The 19,150-nt window shown below is 43.4% G+C and overlaps 1 protein-coding gene across 6 annotated transcripts in view; it reads left to right on the forward strand.

The window, feature by feature from the left end:
- PRDM5 (PR/SET domain 5) overlaps positions 1-19,150 on the forward strand; it is a 158,354-nt gene that overhangs the window by 15,339 nt on the left and 123,865 nt on the right. The gene's annotated exons all lie outside the window — the stretch shown is intronic.

Below are 19,150 nucleotides of genomic sequence, written 5' to 3' on the forward strand. Positions count from 1 at the left end.
TGGTACATGAAAGTAGCTTGGTCAGAAATTGGGTGTTTGAGGAGTAAGCTAACTACTTGTAAAGGTCACTTGGGTTTTGGAAACAGAGTCTTCTATTTATTTCGTGCTATAAAAATATAGTTGAACCTACTATATTGTGTTCTCCTTGTTAAGCTTATGAGTCTGAACTCTGACTTGTTGTATCCACCTTGTCTCACAGTCAGCTCTGGAGTCCTTTTCAGTGAGCTGGTCTTCATGCTTCTCATGAAAAGAAGAACACAATTTTCATTTGTAGTAAATTTATGTACTATTTCTCAGATGAGGTTTTTCTGGATAGGTCTTAATGACACAACTATTTTGAGTTTTGCAAGTGACTGTCCTGGAAGAGTTTGTTTTGGATTCCTCTGAATTCAGCCAATCCCACTTGGTATTGTAGATTTCTGCCAATATTTTACTAAAGCTATGTAAAGCTGAATATATCCTCATTCCTGTAGAAATAAAGAAGGAAGGTGGTTGTGTTTTTCTAAAATTTTACATGCATTCTTCATGTCCTGGGGATTCTGAGACTTTCCATCAACAGAATCTTTGGATTTTTCATCAAATGTATCTGCAGTAATTTTATCTTGGAGCATACATCAGATCTGGAATTTATTTTATGGTCTTAAGTGTTTTCAGTGTTCTTACCTTGTAAAATCTTTTTATTTTAGACCTTGTTACTCTTACCTGTTGATACTTTATGATATAGTCAGTTCTGCTATCATATGTGTTTCTAAAAAATCAGTTATTATGCAAAGTCACTCCATAAAAACCACAAGACTTATGGGGAAAATGGGATTAAGGACATGGTATACAAAAAACTCTATCAGTGACCTATAAGAGAGAGAGCTATAGAGAGCTAATAAAAATGGTAGCATAGTTTTACATGTGTTAAATGCTTAAGAAATATGTGAAGGGCCTCCCCTGGTGGCTCAGGCTTTTGACCGCTGCGCTTTGAAGCTGTCCGCAGCCTCTGCAGCAGCGGTTTCATCCTGGCCGGCCGGCGAAAGTCCCACATGGCACAGCAGACCTCTCCTGTCTCACCCACTGCTCCCCTCAGCAGTGTATTTTGTCAGTCTGCCTGTTCTGTTCCCCACTCTGTCTCTGGTGAATCCTCTTACACTGCTGCGCATCTGGCCTGTACCCTGGTTCTTGTATAAAATAAATAAATCTTAAAAAAAAAAGAATTCTATTAAAAAAAAGAAAAAAGAAATATGTGAATACTGCAATAAATATGTCAATTTACCTTTTTTTAAAAAGATTTATTTATTTATGCATACAAGAACAGGGATACAGGCCACAGGTGCAGGGGATGAGAGGATTCACCAGAGACAGAGTGGGGAGCAGAACAGGCGGATCTACTGAAATTCACTGCTGAGGGGAGCAGTGGGTGAGACAGGAGAGGTCTGCTGCACCATGTGGGTCAGCTCCCTGGCCGGGGATTAAATTCATGTTTTAGTGGCTGGTGAAAGCTTGATAGTGCTGAGACTTAACCCCTGGCCAGTTTTCTTAATGACACTTGGGTGATTCCCATTTTTACTTGGCCTGGCCCCCAGAAGGCAGAGTCAGCTTTCCCAGTTGCTCTTCCTCCTGGACATGAGAGGACCAGTTTTTAGGGTTGCCACCGTGAGGCATGTAAAGTGCTGTTACTACTGATGCTGCTGAGGGAAGAAGCCCCTGCCCTGTTCTATCTGGATTCTGGTTGGAAATGATGGGGCTGCTGGCCCCTTCATAGCCTCAGAATCATGCTCAGCATGGCCCCCAGGCAACCAGTGGTCAGTTGGCCTTGAGCGTGCAAGTGAAAACCTTTGCCCTGTCTTTGTTTTAATCTCTTTCTGTGTCTGGGCTTCCAAGGTGGGCAGAGTCAGGACCCTGGGTGGATTCACAGGTGGATGCAGAAGATCAGCCACCCATCTTGGTCACCAGATTGGCCAGGAAGTCCAGCTCTCCCAGCCTCCCAGCAGGCCAGGCAAGCTCCTCTTCACATCACCCCGACAGAGAACACCTTCTACTCACTGCCTGGTATAGGAGGGAGCTTGTCCACAGCCCAGTGGTGTGACCTGCTTCTGAGAAGCATGCTGGCCTCATTTAGGGACGCTCTGCTACCTTCTCCCTGCAGGGCACTGCTGATGCCTTGTGGGCACTGACTGTGGCGTCAGACCTTCGGAAGAGCGGGTACTTCTTGTCAGGATTCACAAAGGCACAACAGATAGATTCCTACAGCCAGGGACCAGCTTCCTCAGTGGATAGCAGTGCTTCAGAGCTGGGCAAGCCAAAGGCAGTCTTTCATGGTTTTGGGTTTTGTTTTGTTTTTTTTTTTTTTGACTTTAGCTAGAATTTTCAGCTTAGACTAAAATGAACAATGAATCAAGAGTTTAAGGGAGCAGGCCCAGAGTCCAAGGATCCCAGGCAGGTTCTTTCTTGGGTCTTGTCTTTGGCAAATAAAGAATTCAACAACAAGACCAAAGTTACAGAAAAGCCAGAGATTTATCTATACATAGGAAGAAAAACAGGAAAATTCTCCGAGTGCAGAGGGGTCCGAAATGGGTAGCCAGCTGAGGTGACAAGAAGCATTTGCTTGTCACAGTGGGCAAGGCGTGGGGGTTTTGGCTGTTGGGTGTTTCCACATGTGTCTCCTCCGGATTGGTTGGGCCCTTGGGGGGTCTTCTAGGTTACTGAGGTCCACTGAGGGTTCCCACATTACCCAGCCTTCTTTTCTAGAAACCGGCTTTGGCCATTACTATGGTGTTATTATGTTGCTGTTCTGAATATTTCATTTTTAATTGAATGGGGGGGGGCACCCTCCTGTCTGTGGTTGTTACTCAATCGGGCTGATAAATGGACTTAGGGCTTGGGGCACCCTGTTCCTAACCCATTTCCTGACTTCTCCTTCAATGATAACCAACGTTAGTGTTTACATTTCCACATGAAGTATTTTGGTTTTGATTTAAATTGCATATTGTTCTCATATGAGAGTAGTATCTTTTCATTTAGTAAATTCAAGAGTTTCTATCAGCAGTGTGGTGACAAGTGAAACTGGTCAAATGTAGTCGTCACATGGGGTTTCTCTGCTTTAATCTTCTCTTGTGATTCTGAAGCAGAAATCTCATTTTAAATTCTACATACTTAGCTCTGTTTCATCTAGTAAGTAAAGACAGAAAGAGAAGATAGTATTTCCCTTTCCCTGTTCCCCCCTCCCACTTTCCCAGCTTTGTTGACTAGGGATTAAAGTCATTATATGGACTTTGCATATAAATCTTCTGTTTTAATAATAGAATTTTTTGCTGTTGGATTTTTGAGCTCCTGGTTTTGATTGCTGGTCAGCTGTTCAGGAAAAATCTTCATGAATGAAAGTCATGCTCAATCTGGAGAAACATAAAGTGTACATAATAGCCCAAGTTCCATAATCGCTAATAGAAAAATGCAGTATTTTAAATTAGTTTATATCTCCAGTATCAGAAAAATGAGATACTACAAATTAAGTTCTTCAACTACACAATTTTGGAATGAAATACCAGAATAGTAAGGGGAGTGGCAACACTAGAAGCCAGTAGGTCTAACAGAACTTTGAGTTAGGACACATGATTTTTCATGATTATGGACACTCATGGGTGTCCCATAGATACTATAGATTTTGGTTTCAGTGAAACATTTCTCTCAGGCTGTCATGATAACTGTGTGTAAGATGCAGAACTGTGGGCTGGGACTAGTGAGGTTGGAAGGATTGATGGATGGTTTAACTTCTTACAGCCAGAGTTTGGATTTATTTAAACATTTGTTTTTATTTATTTATACAAGTACTGGGGTACAGGTCAAATGTGCAGGAGGGTAAGAGGATTCACCAGAGACAGAGCGGGGAGCAGAACAGGCAGACGGACTGAAGATACTGCTGAGAGGAGCAGAGGGTGAGGCAGGAGAGGTCTGCTGCACCTTGTGGGTATCTCCCTGGCTGGCCGGGAATCGAACCTGGGCTGCAGAGGCTGCGGACAGCTTCACAGCGTGGCGCTCAAACCTCTGTGCCACCGGGGAGAAAAAGTAGGTTCTGTCTTGGCTCTGCCCATTCAGTCTTTTAGCAAAGATTCATGAAAATGAGTGTCTATCTGGATCTCATTGTATGTGTGAGCTGGGGAAAAGACGGGACAGAGATACTATGTTTTTCACTTTTCTAAATTTGGAAGAAAAAAAAGAAAACATGTAATAGGGCCTCCCTGGTGGTGCAGGTGGTTGAGCGCAGTGCTGTGAAGCTGTCTGCAGCCTCTGCAGTGCCAGTTCGATCCCCACCGGCCTCGGAGAAACCCACATGGCATGCAGACCTCTCCTGTCGTGCCCGCTGCTCCCCTCAGCAGTGTATTTCATTGGGTCTGCCCGTTCTGTTTTCCGCTCTGTCTCTGGTAAATACTCTTACCCTCCTGCACATTTGGTCTGTACCCCGGTTCTTGTATAAATAAATAAATCTTTAAAAAAATGTAATAAAAAGTTTATGTCTTAATCTTTCTTAAGTGTGAAGTTCAGTAGTTAGATCTATTTAAAACTCATCTTCAGAAATTTTTCATCGTTGCAGATCTGAAACTGTTCGCCTTAAACAGCTGCCTTTTTTCTTCCTCCTCCTGAGCCCTGGCAACCACTACTCTGTTTTCTGTTTCTATGAACTTGGCCTAGGGGTTAAGTCTCAGTGCTATCATGCTAACACTGCTGTGGCCTGAGTTTGATCCCCGGCCAGGGAGCTGACCTATATATTGCACAGTAGACTTTTCTGTCTCGCCTGCTGCTCCCCTCAGTGGTGTATTTCAGTAGATACATCTGTTCTGCTCCCTACTCTGTCACTGATGAATTCTCTCATTCTTTGCACCGCTGGCCTATACCCCAGTTCTGTGCATAAGTGAATGTCTTTTTTTTTTTAAATAAATATATCATGTAAGTGGAACCAAACAGCATTTGTCTTTCTAGGACTGGCTAATTTTACTTAGTATAATATTTTCAAAGTTCACCCATGTCATAGCATGGAAATCCTTGATAGGATTGCCTTTTCTAAGGGCTGAGTATTATTCCGTTGTATGTGTGTATTCTCGTTCATCTATTCTTTGACAGATGGATATTTGGGGTATCTTTACATCTTGGTTATTGTGATAGTGCTGCTATGAACATGGGTATACAAATATCTTTTTCAGATCCTGCTTTCAATTCCTTTGGGTATATACCTAGAAGTGGGATTACTGGATCATACAATTGGATCTACTTTTTCATTCAATTTGTGAGAAACCTAGCTGTTTTCCATAGCAATGGCACCATTTTGTAATCCTTCCAATAATGCACAATTGCTCTGGTTTCTCCATGTTCCCTAACACTTGTTATTCATTGATTTATTGATTATCCTACTATCTATCCTAATAGGTGTGAGGGATAGATAATATTTAAGATATGTAGTCAAGATTTTTAAGAACTGTGAGTAAACAGAGTGGTGGACCCAGTGCTCGCACAGTGACATGAAACAAGTGCAAAGATAAAATCAGCTTTTGGACTTTAAGATGAGGATATCAGACATGATGTTGACTCATAGGCAGAGGTTTTCAGTGTCTTCCTGGTTTACATGGACATTTTGGTTAGCACTTTGTGGTTAGCATTGTAACAGGACATTTTGGCTAGATCAAAAATTGGGGCTGCAATTTTAAAAAAAGTATAGTACTGCCAGCATGGGAGAGAGTACGGGATTGTTCTGGGTGCTGGTCAGACCATGGCCAGGACACCCATCAAGTTCTGGGTGTTAGATAGGGATCCTGACACTCAGCAGACAGCAGCCATCTAGGCAGGGTCTGGGAACTCTGCCCCGTTGATCACTCAGACGGACCAGGGACTCATCCTCACGAAGAGCAGAAGTTGAATGAGATCGTTGTCTTCAGATGCCTTAAAGTGTTGTCATGTGAGAGATGGTGGAGACTGAGCTTTCCTGTTTGAGGACAAAACTAAAATAAGAAAGATACGGAGTCCGAGAGGAACATGTTTCCAATTAACCAGAGAAGAGCCTTTCTGGCAGCCCCCCCTTGCTTGCACCAGAGTGTGAGAAGCAAGACGCAGCCAGTTCTGAACTCAAGAGCCTCAAACAGTGACTGGTTTTGCCTGCCTAGATGCAACCCTAGTTAGACCGAGACAGTCCATGTTCCCCTAGGAAGAGTCTGGAGCTCTCTGGCTGTTCTGTCTGCTGAGTATCCATGGGGGGTGCTGTTGAGCCCTGTCTTTCCAGACTGGCCCCAGATATCCGAGCGCCCAAGAGCTGACTCACCGAGGACCTCTCTTTTCGTGATTTCCTGCCTCATACTTAACTCTCACAGTTTTATGTCAAAGTCACCCCACACTGTCTTTGCTTTTGCTAGACCTATTATTTGGACTCGACTCTCCTTTCTCGCCCGTATGGTCCCTAATTCCTCTCAGGCTCTCTGAATACCTGAGACGGGGTGTGGTTTCTACATTAACTCCCCATCGGGCGTCTGTCCCCATCACTGCACTGTGAGCTCGTTTACGTTGACTAAATGTCTTTGAGCTTTCATTTCTTAGTGCAACCAGAACGTATTTATTGAATGACAGGAAAAGGAATGGAGTCTTCAGAGTCTTTATCTGTGTGCCCCAGACCTGTCTATACTGCCTGACATGTAGCTTGCTTGTGACTTGCGGAATTATGGAAAAATGGAGTGTGTATTTCCTGCCTTTTTAGGTCATAGCATCATCATGTGGCTCTGGAATCCTGATCTGGTTGGGACGTGCAGGGGAGCAGACCCTCTTCTTCCTCTGTGTCCTCTCCCCCGCTTATGAATTGTGTCATCATCTTACCCAGTATTAGGCAGGTTTTTAAATATTCTGTAGTACCTGTGTGCATGCGCTGACTATCTTCCAAGACCTCGATGCTTGCACCCTTACAGAGGTTCCAGATCACTTGTATGTTGACATGAGGGTTTTCCCCCCTCCAGTATAGGAAATGAAGTTCAAACATACCTTGTTCAATTTGTCTTTCTAGTTTTTTTTTTGTATCTGTGCCAGTCTTCTGATGCCAACCATCTGTTGATTCTTAAATATTATAGCAACACAGCCTCTGTTTATATTCAGAGTAGTTTACATTTTTATGTTTGCCAAGCTGTTTTGCTGTTATTATATAGTAAATTAAATGTGAGAACAACAGACAGACTAGAAGTCTCTTTATGAGCAGCTTGATTTATTTGAATCTGAGCAGATAAGCTATTGTGTGGTTACTTAGTTTGGGTCTGTTTTAGTAACAAACTGCAGCTCTAATTTATGTTTAATACAGAAAAGTGATTTAATGAAGTTTTTCTACAGTTAGGTATGTTATTTTCTCCAAGTCAAAATTACTAACACGCATGTAATTGTTTTGCACACAATGGAGGGTCTCCAAACCAGGCTGAAAGTTTGCATAAAATTCTACCTGAGGAATTCCATGTTTCTTTTTATATAAAGAAGATTAATGTCCATGGATTTGAATAAATTCCACTTAACGATTTGGCCTATAATTTCCTTGCTGTATGATAAATGACTACGCTGAAGCACTTTGTTCTTTGAAGAATTTTTAGGACAGCTTAGATAATTAATGTTTTGATGTGCCCATTTGTTACTTTATAACTTTTGATTAACGAATCATGGTTTTTAAAAAATCCTTCTTTCAGACCCTCAGAGCATTTGAAACTCATACATATACTGAAGTCTGCATTTAAGATGGTAATTTTGTGTTTTATAAATCTCAGACGTGGACATATTGCCCAGGATTTGCATATTGTCTCTGCTTTGCATTTAATAAGTAGATTACAAGTAAAAGGGAATATATTCGCATGAACAGAAAAGGCTGTAGGTCTTAGTATTACATGCCTTGTTTATATCTATAGGCTTTGCTTCCAGGTCCTAGGGAGTCTGGAAGTAGCTCTCCATCAAGAAAATGTTTTCTTAGGATTTGTAGTACTAAGCAGTACTTTCATAGAACAGCTACTGTCTGTGCAACTGTAACCATACAGCTGAGGGGTGCCCTGTTAAGCGGTGTGTTTCCTAAAAGGGTTTGGCCATTGTGCACTCAAAGGCAAAGAAAGCAGACTCTTAGTGTGAAAAATCTTTAATTGGTGTGTGGTGAAAGAGAGAGAGAGAGAGAGAGAGAGTGAAAGAGAGAGAGAGAGGAGAAAGGATTTCTTTTTTTTTTTTTTTTTTAAGATTTATTTATTTATTTATACAAGCACTGGGTACAGTAAGAAGCACGGGAGGATGAGAGAATTCACCAGAACCAGAGCGGGGAAAAGAACAGGTGGACTACTGACGAAATACATTGCTGAGGGGAGCAGCGGGTGTGGCAGGAGAGGTCTATCGCACCATGTGGGGCCCTCGACGGTGGCCAGGGATCGAACCAGCGATGCAGAAGCTGTGGGCAGCTTCACAGCCCAGCGCTCAACTGCTGCACCACCAGGGAAGGCCCAGAGAAAGGATTTCTAATAACAGACTCCTGATCAAACCCAGATCAAACTCCTGATCAAACACCTCCCCTCCCTTGTGGGCATATTCCCAGTCAAAAAAGTTCTACTCAAAACAGGTGACTGAGGTCCAAAAGATTCCCTCAAGTCTAGGGCAGCTTCTGATGGGGAACCACAAGAAAGGGGTTAGGCAGGTCCTAGACAGCTGGGACAGGAGGGATCTGAAATTTAAAATGTACTGTATAGTCCATCACAAGGTCAGGCTGACAGCTGCCGTTATCACTGCCAAGGACAGAAGTGTTCAGGCTCCCTACGTGTCTCTCACCGCATGTCTCCTGTCCACCTCTCTGCTCCAGGTATCCCTCTTTCCTCCTTCAGTCCACCTCCATTTATGCATCCACCTTGCCCCTTCCCAGCTGCCCCCTCCCATTCAGGAATCTCAGTTCCTGGCATGTTGGGAGTTGCAATGCAAGGTGGCTGTATGTAGGTGGGGTTGGGGGAGATGGTGCTTCTTCACTGCTGTGTGATGTCCTCCTCCTTTCATGGAGAGACACATTCTGTAACACGAGTTTTTGCAGATTTGTCATATTAACAATCCCTGTTCCCAGGTAAATGAGCATGTTTTCTTTAATTTTGTGGCATTGCATTTTCCCTTGACATCATTCCAGAGTGCCTGTCTTTAGTATAATAGATTTATTTCATGCTAGTTGAGAAAAAGAACTCAAATAGGCTGTCTGAGTGCTAATTTTAACCTCTAGGACCATAGACCTTCACCTGGGATTCTGAACTCCAAAAAGCTCTGAAAATGAAAATTAAAAAATAAAAATAAAAATTTTTAGAGCAAAACTTAACTTGAGACTGTAATCTTTAGTTTTTATCCTACTTAGCATGACTTTCAAACATGTCATTATAGAAATATGAATGTGTTTGATAATGGGATGGCATGCAAACCCTGTAGAAAATGTTACAGTAACAGTATATTCACCAGGTTAACTTTGTAAAATAACATCTCAGAAATTTCGCTCTCACAAACATCTTGTTAAGGCGCTGTGATGAGCAACACCTAGCAAGTGTAGGAGCATTTCCGGTTCTTGTGGTTTTTTTTTTTTTTTTTTTTTAAGAATTATTTATTCCTGCATACCAGAACTGGAGTACAGGCCAGAGGTGCAGGGGTGGGTGAGATGATTCACCAGAGACAGAGTGGGGAACAGAACAGGCAAATTGACTGAAATACACTGCAGAGGGGAGCAGCGGGCAAGACAAGAGGGGTCTGCTGCTCCATGTGGGTAGCTCCCTGCTTGGGGATCAAAATCGTGCTACAGTGGCTGTGGATAGCTTCATAGGTTGCGTCTTAACCCCTTATGCCACCAGGGAGGACCCCGGTACTTGTTTAGATTAAAAAGTCCAAGAACCTCCTGGTGGCGCCATTTTAAGGATCTTAAAATCTACAGTGTTGTGTTGGAGGAGGCCTGTGGCCCTTTGCTTAAGGGTCTTACAAGACCCTATCAAGGTGGTTTCTTAACTCTAGGTTCTGAGTTATCAGTTTGCTTCCAAGCTCATTCAGGTGGTTGCTTGAATCCAGTTCCTTGAGATTGTAAGACGTAGGTCCATGGGTTCTTTTGCTTTGGGTCCTTAGATCTCTTGGGGGCCTCCTCAGGCTCCTGATGCCTGTCCATCTCAGCAGTGGGGAACCACCCTCATGTCAGTCTGTCTCATGCTTCCAGCGCTCTGACGTGTCTGTGTACCAGCCAGAGGGACCTGGTGAGCAGCTCATGTGATCAGATCAGGCTCCCGAAAGGCAAGAAACAGCACGATCATGCGAGTGGTAACCCCTGAGCCAGGGTCCACCCATGCTCCACAAGGCAAGGGTCCGAGGAATCCTTCCTAGGGTGCTGCCTGCCGCTGACAACTACTCACCAGCTCCCAGCTTGGAACTACAGTAGTAATTACATTAGTGTAATGGGGTGCATTGTGGATCTGATCGTCTTGGTTCCAACCCTCCCTCCAGTGCTTACCAGTTGTGACGGCTGGAATGTGTTCTTTGTTCTACTTGTGCTTCAGTCTCTTCATCTGTTAAACCTGGTCAATGTGTAGCCCCTGCTTTGTAAGGTTGTTTAGAGGAGTCAATTCTATAACTTATATAAAGGTGCTTGTAGCAAATTGCTTGACACATATTAAACACTCAGTAATGGCTAGCTATTGTCACTGTTATTTGCTCTTTTAAGCAGGATCTTTTGCTGTCGTAGAACGGATCTGATGAAACCCAGCATACATGCTCAGCAGAGGTCACACGGTACTGATCTAAATGAAGCCTCACGAGCATCTCCGGGATGCAATTGTGAGCTCTCCTCTCCCAAGTGTGCGTGTTCTTAGGCGACCAGGGCCAGGTGTGTGTGGACGTGTACCTGCCTTTTGGGTCAGTCTCAGGCAGCCTATCAGCAGTGATGCTGTTGGCTCAGAATGTCTGGGGGCACTCCCTAGCACCCTGTGGGGAGTCCTTGCAGATGTTTCCTTCACCAGAGCCAGCCCTGTGGCTGGACTGGGCCTTGGGATTGCAATATGCAAATTCAGAACTTTGAAATTTTAGGGTGATTACTCACAAGTCCTGGGCGGCTGCACACCATGGTGGCAGGTAGAGAGCTCATGGGCTTGGGGTCCTGCTGTTATGGGGATTCTGACTGGCATGCCTAGGGTGCTGGGTTCATTCTTTAAAACGTCAGAATGAAAGCGCAGGAAGGTAAAAGCAAATAGTCAGGTGATGTCGAGAAGAATGAATGGCCTCAGCGTCCTCCCAAATAGTCCAGGAGCTTCTCTGCAGACTGAGGCTTGGGAGTGACGGTGGGTTGCTCCCGTGCCAGTCAGTGGCCTAGAGAGCCCAGGAAGCCTCTGAGCTCCAAAGGGCCTGTACTCCTGGAGGATCCCCTGAAGGGCTCCGGATTCCCTTTCTGAACGGCTCCCCTCCAGGGGAGTTCTCATTTCCATCACTCCCTCTGTCCAGGGCATGTCATGCCAGCTGTGAGAAAATCAGATCAAGAGGAAAGCCCCAGCTTGCTTTATCAGAAAACATTCTCTTCTGCAGCTTTTGCGTCCTGGGTTTGGATGCCTTCCTCGCATGGCCCCTGTTGCCAGAGCAGTTATTGATGCCAGACACAGCTTGGTCTGCAGCGGGGAGATATTCCTATTGCAGTGATGCTGGCAACTTGAGCCTCTTGGCAGAATTCTGGAAAATGAGCTCCCGTAAGAGAGAAGCGTGTACAACACGGATGCTGTGGCCCCTTCCCAGCCAGTCCTCCTGTTCTCCTTTGGATGGAGGAAGTAAGATCTTTTGCTAGAAACTGAACATGGAGCCTAAATCTTCTAGGAGCAAGTGGAGATGAGCTTCTTGGAGAAGACCTGTTTTTCGGAACAGCCCTTGTTGGGAGGGTGTTATTGTGACTTACTCTCACTCTGCTCTTCTGTGGCCATCCAGAACCTTCTCTGAATGCCGGTGAGGGTCCTGTTCTGCTGTCTGCTGTCTCTGGCTTCACTAGGAGACAGAGATTTGGGGATCATTGTCCAGGCCCCTCCACCCCATGGGCTATATGTGTGGGAGGAGGATTTGAGAAAAGCTTTTTGACCGCTTCTTTGCATGCCTGTAACATAAATATTATTTAAATTTTGTGGTTTCACTCTTCGCCCTATTGTTACCTTAAGTATGCCTTTCTGTCTGGTTTTGTCTGCCCTGAATTCAAACTTCTCAGAGGGGTGTCCCTTCGGATTTTCTCCTGTCTTCTGCTTTTCAGATGTTGGGTACCAACTTTCAAGGCTTTTCCATCGACACTTCCCACCCTCGTCTTTCATTTTCACCTTAGTGCTGTTTTTTAATTTCAAAAGCATACTTCTTGGTAGGTCTCCCTTTTATCTATGAAAATTACCGAGCTGAGTGCCAGGCCTGTCTCCTCCCTTCACACAGACATTACCTGTTCTAGTTCCCATGATCATTCAAGAGACCCACTAGTTAGGCTTACAGTTTTGGGGTGTTGGCAACCCTTTCCTTCGCTCGTACCTCAATCACAGATAGTTGCTATGTGTTTGTTTCGTAGTTACTCATGGTTTCCATCTTCATAGTCATTGTCGCTCTCCAAACCTCATTAGTTCACAGCTAGGTTGAAATAGCCTATTTAGTTCTTTTTTCCTTTCACCAAAAGTGGCACCCTATCTTATTTGGAGCTGCCGTTCTAATTCATGAAGCCACAATATCATGCAATTACAATTATGGGCCATGAAAAAGAATGGTCCTTACTATTTACAATTATTTTTATTGCTTGATTTTTCTCATTTCTTTTTTCCTTTGGTGGAATTGATGTTGATACATGTAAGGTAGGAGTCTATTGACCTTGAAGCGACCTTTTGTCTTGCCTGTTGACACCTTTGCAGCCTATTGGTTGACTACCTGGGACTAAGCTCATCTTGCATGTTGGGGGTTCCCCAAATCACTGCCACATCCAGAAACTCGCTGGAAGGACTCCTGGCATGCAGCATGTTGTACTCAAAACTAAGCTTTCTAGAAGTGATGACAGAGGATGAACAGGGCAAAGGTCTCAGGCTGAGTCTGCCGGAGCCCAGTGCTCTCTGCCTCCCACGAAGGGTCATAGCACCTGCTCTCCTCCTTGTAACACTCATGCAGTCACACGCAGTGACATTTCTGTACAGAGAAGCTCATAAGAAATTCATTGCCCAAGGTTTTTATGGGGATCACATAGGCATTTTCTGCCTGGCATATACCAAAATTCCAGACTTCAGAGGCAAAACAGGTATTCTGCATCAGCCACATTGTCTTCACAGTCCTGGAGAAGTGAACTCCCCTTATCCCTTGATTGTTGATTGGAGGCACCCTGAGTACTCACTTTTCCACTGGCCAGATAAGAGGCAGTCCTCCAAGCCGGCCTTTTAGAGCTTAAGTCTTGCCTGCCAGGCCTGCCCTTTCTGTCCCCCTGCTCTTCTGGAAGCTGTTTGTGACACACGCTTCTCTAACATCAGCTCTCCCTCAGGACCTCCCTACAGGTTACTGTCCACTCATGTCCTAAGTATTTTTGAAATGAATGAGAATCACTTACATCCACTTATTTCAAATGTGAATGCATAGGCAACTTGATAATAATCAGCCATTACTCTGGGAGGTTTTTTGTTTTGTGTTTTCTCTATCCTCATTGACGCTAAAGATGTTGCTTGATTAAAGGAACCGTATTCTAGAATTTCGTTTCTAGCTTTTATAGCTACATGGAAAAATGTACATGCAGTAAATGTTGTTCAATAAATGTTTACTGATGATTGGTGTTATGTTCTAGAATTCGTCAGCACAGAACTATGATCTTGGATGAGTTTGAGATGGGCGAGGATGACCCCTAGGAATAGGGATAAACTTAGTTGCCTGAGGTGCATTCTTATGTGAGATAATTCATTTGTTTATGCTTTGAATTTTATCCATTTTGAAGCTGTGAATGAAGAGAATACAATTAGAGTATAATGGGTGAAGCAGATGTCCTTTTAGTAGTTGTAGAAAAAGTATGTATTAAAACATAATGACAGGGCCACCCTGGTGGCGCAACGGGTTAAGCAACACACTATGAAGCTACTCGCAGCCTCTGCAGCATGAGTTCGATCCCCGGCTGGCCAGGGAGCAACCTACATGGTGCAGCAGACCTCTCCTGTCTCGCCCGCTGCTCCCCCTCAGCAGTGTATTTCAGTCAGTCTGCCTGTTCTGTTCCCCACTCTGTCTCTGGTGAATCCTCTCACCCTCCTGCACCTCTGGCCTGTACCCCAGCTCTTGTATAAATAAATAAATCTTAGAAAAGAAATAAAAATAAAAAATAAAGATATCCACACTCTAAATCTTAGTGGTTACAACTGCCTTCCTTGAAAGAGTTTGTTGCAAGATAGAAAGGGAAGTTTATTTTCTTTTGTAAAAAAATCATTCCATTTAACATACCTGGACCATTATTAGGGATACTATTGCTATACTTTTTGTAACTGACTATATTTTGCTGTCATTTAATTTTACCCTATGTTAAATAAAATTCTCCTGGTTACATTTTGCCCCATCTGGTGACAAGTCCGGCTAATCAGCTTTACCCTGGACTCCTGTTGGCATCTGTGGAGTGAGTGAAAAATTCCTTGGGTGTTGGAAATACTAAAATGAAATAAGAGAGTAATACTGTAGACCCTTCTGTGAGAATTCACCATCCAAATAATAATTAAGCTTCTCAGTCTAGATAGTTGACCCAATTTAACAAAGAACAGATTGTATTTAAGGAAAGAAAATTTGTGTTCCAGGTTTTTCTTTCACTTACATGTTAGGGTTTTCTCTGTTTGAGCAGAATCTGTTTGTCATCGCTGTCCTTTGCTGGTTGAGAAGTCAGAACTAACTGTGACATGTATTCTAAGCCCAGTTCTGTAATCTGGAAAGATCCATGGAAGCACATTCCCTTGGACACTTGAAAAATGATGCCAGCAGCATTTAGCAGAGACCAGAATCTGCCAGTCCCTACATAGTGATCATTTAGCTTCATTGTATGAAGTGGCGAAATCATGTAGATAGGAGCAGCCCTATAAAAGCATAAGGTGTTAATGTTTACATGAGGGTCTATTGTCCTTTCCTGCTTAACTCTTCTAGTATAACTGGCTTGGAAAACATGTGCAAGTCAGAGTTTGGAGTTAAGGTGGTTTTTACTGCAAGATGAGAATGTTGTCTTAATTACAGGCCCCAGGTCTGTGGGAGCCGAACATTGGTGGACAGTTGGTATGCTTCCTTCCATCAAAATAATTTATATAAAAGAACATTGGATTTGGAAGACTGGTTTTGACAAGTGGAATAAAAAAATATTTTGCTGAGGTTAGTTAGGTGCTGGGATAGGATACTAAGAGGGATTTTGAATCTTCTTTATTTGATAGACTTAAAACATGTTCAATTTATAACCTTAGGTTTCAGTATCAAATTAAAATAGATAAATGGAGACTTTAATAGTAGCCATCGGTCTGGGGATTTTTTTTAGATTTATTTATATTTATGCATGCAAGAACTAGGGTGCAGGCCAGAGGTGTGGGGTTGTGAGGATTCACCAGAGACAGAGTGGGGAGCGGAACAGGTGGATTGACTGAAATACACTGCTGAGGGGCATGGTGGGCTAGACAGGAGAGGTCTGCCATGTCATGTGGGTAGCTCCCTGGCTAGGGATCAAACTGATGTCACAGGGGCTGGCAATAGCTTGATAGTGCTGAGACTTTAATCACTGCGCCACCAGGGAGGCCCTGCAGTAGTTTTTTGTTTGTTTGTTTGTTTTGTTTTGGTTTTGGTTTCTCTGGAAAGAGGAAGTATGGGTTAGATTATCCTTGGATGTCTCTTTTAGATATTTTGGTGAGGGTTATATGTGGTTAGGGTAAGATGTAAAAGTGTGAGCAGATAATCCACTGGCTTTAGTGAAGTGTTGAAGACTGGAATGAGGGTATGAAGAAATGATCGGCCACTTGAAAGATGGAGAAAACAGCTCACAAAGGCTATGTAGGAATTTAAAAGTCATTTGTGTAAAGATGTTTAGAATAAAATAAATGGGTAGTGCCTCAGCTAATGAGCAAAAAGTTTATTTCAGATGTGAATGCATAGGCAACTATGGTCTCTGGCTGCCCATTGATAGTCTTGTAATGAGAATATGAGTCAGGATAAGTCAGTGGATAAATTTGGATGTATTAATGTAAAATTAAATCGTGTATTTCTCTTCAGCTGGAATATGGTGTGAGAAGGTAATGGAGGACTCAAAAATTCCTTCGTGCAGCTAATGAACTGGGAGGGAAAATGAGTTACTAAAACTGAGTCATTGAACATCAATGGAGCCTTAGGACCTGGGAAGAAGCTGAAATATAGAAAGAACAAACAATGCCCCTGGTAAAATGTGCTTACCCTAATAAGTCACAGAGAAATCTTTGTTATGTTTCACATCTTTGAAGAAATAATTCCAAAGGAAACACATCTGATATATATTGTGCTAAATACTGAATAACAAACATGACTAAGAGTCCCCATTCACCGGTTTCTGTGAGTAGTGCTACCCTCTCAGGCCGAGGTATGCCATGGGGAAGCCGTGCAGTTTCCTCACAAAAAACTGCTTCCATTGTGTGGATTTTAACAGTTGCTGATTTTTAATTTTTCTGTTTCCATGGTGGTAACATTGGTTAATGACACTGTATAAGATTCGAGATACAGGATCATACTCTTCAAATGTATTTTTTTAAGATTTATTTATTTATGTATATAAGAACTGGGGTACAGGCCAGAGGTGTGGGGGGTGAGAGGATTCACTAGAGTCAGAGTGGAGAGCTGAACAGGTGGATCTTCTGAAATACACTGCTGAGGGGAGCAGCAGGCGAGACAGGAGAGGTCTGCCTCACCAGTGGGTAGCTCCCTGGCCGAGGATCGAACTTGTGCTGCAGTGGCTGCAGATAGCTTCATAGTGCTATGTCTTCACCCCTTGCGCCACCAGGGAGGACCCCTCAAATGTATTGTTACAACGTCTCACCTACCACTAAGGCACCCTTAGTCCTCCACCATAGTCCTTTGGGCCCCTTCCACACCTTGCTCTCCCTCTGCCAGCCCAGAAGCCTCAGTACTACAGTCATATTTCTAGGGTTCGTTTTTGGTTTGGTCTTGTGTGGCCCTTTGTTTTGTTTCTCTACATTTCACATATAAGTTAAACCATCTGGTATTTGTCTTCCTCCTTATTTATTTCACCTTGCATTATCCCCTCCATTCATGTTAGAAATGGCAAGAGTTCATCCATTTTTTTATAGTTGAGTAGTAACCCATTGTGTATATCCAACATATTTTCTCAATCCACTCATCTGTCCTTAGGCACTTAGATGGTTTTCATAACTTGGCTATTGTAAATAGTGCTGCAATAAACATGGTGGTGCACAGATCCTTTTGAATTAGTGTTTTTGCATTCCCTGGGTAGTTACCTAGGAGTGTAATTGCTGGGTCACATGGTAGATCCATTTTTAATATTTTGAGATGTCTCCATACTATTTTTTTTAGGAATTATAATTTCAAAAATTAAGTTCCTGCTTCCCAGTGAAGGGTCTGGCATTTCATGAGAGATTTTTAAATGGTTATGGAGAGTGCTTGGTCCAACAGGATACTGGGAAACTTGGCAGCACAAGAGACAGTAGGTGCAGATGGACTGTGTGTTTTCCTGGACAATCTATGTTAGAATTTTGCAGTGTCAGTCTTTGAAATCGTTTACATATCTATATAACTGTGTGTGCGTGTGCACACAGTTCATTCTTCACTAAAACTCCAGTGCCAATGCCTGTCACTTTTCCTCCCTTCTCCACTGTTTTGCCTTCCCATCCCCTTTGGGGACCAGTATGTTTTTCACAGAGTCTAAGAGTTGTTTTTGCTGTGCTTTGCCTGTATGTGTTATTTGGTTATTTATATTCCATAAATAAGTGAGACCACCTTTCACTTTCTGAATTATTTCATTTAGCATAATCGCCTCAAGATCCATGCATTCTGGGCCCTCCCCGGTGGCGCAGCGGTTGAGTGCTGAGTTGCGAGGCTGCCAGCAGCTTCTGTAGTGCCGGTTGGATCCCTGGCTGCTGCCCGGCCACCGGAGGAGGGTCCCACATGGGGCGCAGACCTCTCCTGCCGCCCGCTGCTCCTCTCAGCAGTGTACTTCGTCAGTCTGCCTGTTCTGCTCTCCTCTCTGGCTCTGGTGAATTCTCTCACCCTCCCGCGCTTCTGACTGTACCCAGTGCTTGTATAAATAAACAAGTAAATAAATAAATAAATAAATAAATAAATAAATCTTTTTTAAAAACAAAGATTCATGCATTCTGTCCTAGTGGTATTCCACTGAGAGATATATTTTACGATGTCTTTATCCAGTCTCTGTCCCTGCCCAATTAGGTGGGCTCTATGATGTGGCTGTTGTGGATAGTGCTACTATGGATATAGGTGCATAAATCTTTTCGTGGTAGTTTTCATATCCTTCTCCTGCTTTCATTCGGAACTCATATCAGGGCACCTGTCTGACCAGGTTATCCACACAGCCCTCTCACCTCACTTTTTCCTTCTGCTTGGCTTTAGCACGAACCTTGACCTGATGTGATAATGTGCTTGGAACAAAAAGCAGGGAGTCCCCTGTCCTCAGCTAGCCACGAGCAGTCTTGAAAAGACATGTTGGGACTGGCTTTATTCATCTGCTGGTTAAAAGCATGAAATTGGGGTGCAGTAGCGGTCAAATTCCACTGGTTATGTTGGCAGCAAGCAGGTGGAGAAGGAAATGGAGGAATCAGCCCTATCCCACCGCCCTCAGTGGAGAACCAGGTAGCACTACCCTCTTGGGGGGAAAAAAGAGGATGGCTTGAGGTGATGGTATTCCCCGAAAAATTGCAGTTGCAAGGCTTATATTAAAATATATGCACCAAAAATAATTTTGACCAGAAAAGAGCTATCAACACAGGATGTTTCTGAGAGATGATTGTACTTGTGAGTCCGTAGACATCTGCCAAGTGAAATACTGGTTCCTATCCCTACACATGTGTGAGGTGCAGGGGGCTTATTATCCCAGCATCTCTTCAACACCTGTCATCAAGAAGGACGTCGGAAAGAATGTCGTGTCCTGCCCTTGACATGTTTAGTATGCCTAATG

The sequence above is a fragment of the Talpa occidentalis genome, unplaced genomic scaffold, assembly GCF_014898055.3.
Source record: "Talpa occidentalis isolate TD23 unplaced genomic scaffold, MPIMG_talOcc4v2.1 talOcc4.13, whole genome shotgun sequence".
In the NCBI taxonomy this organism is placed as follows: domain Eukaryota; kingdom Metazoa; phylum Chordata; class Mammalia; order Eulipotyphla; family Talpidae; genus Talpa; species Talpa occidentalis.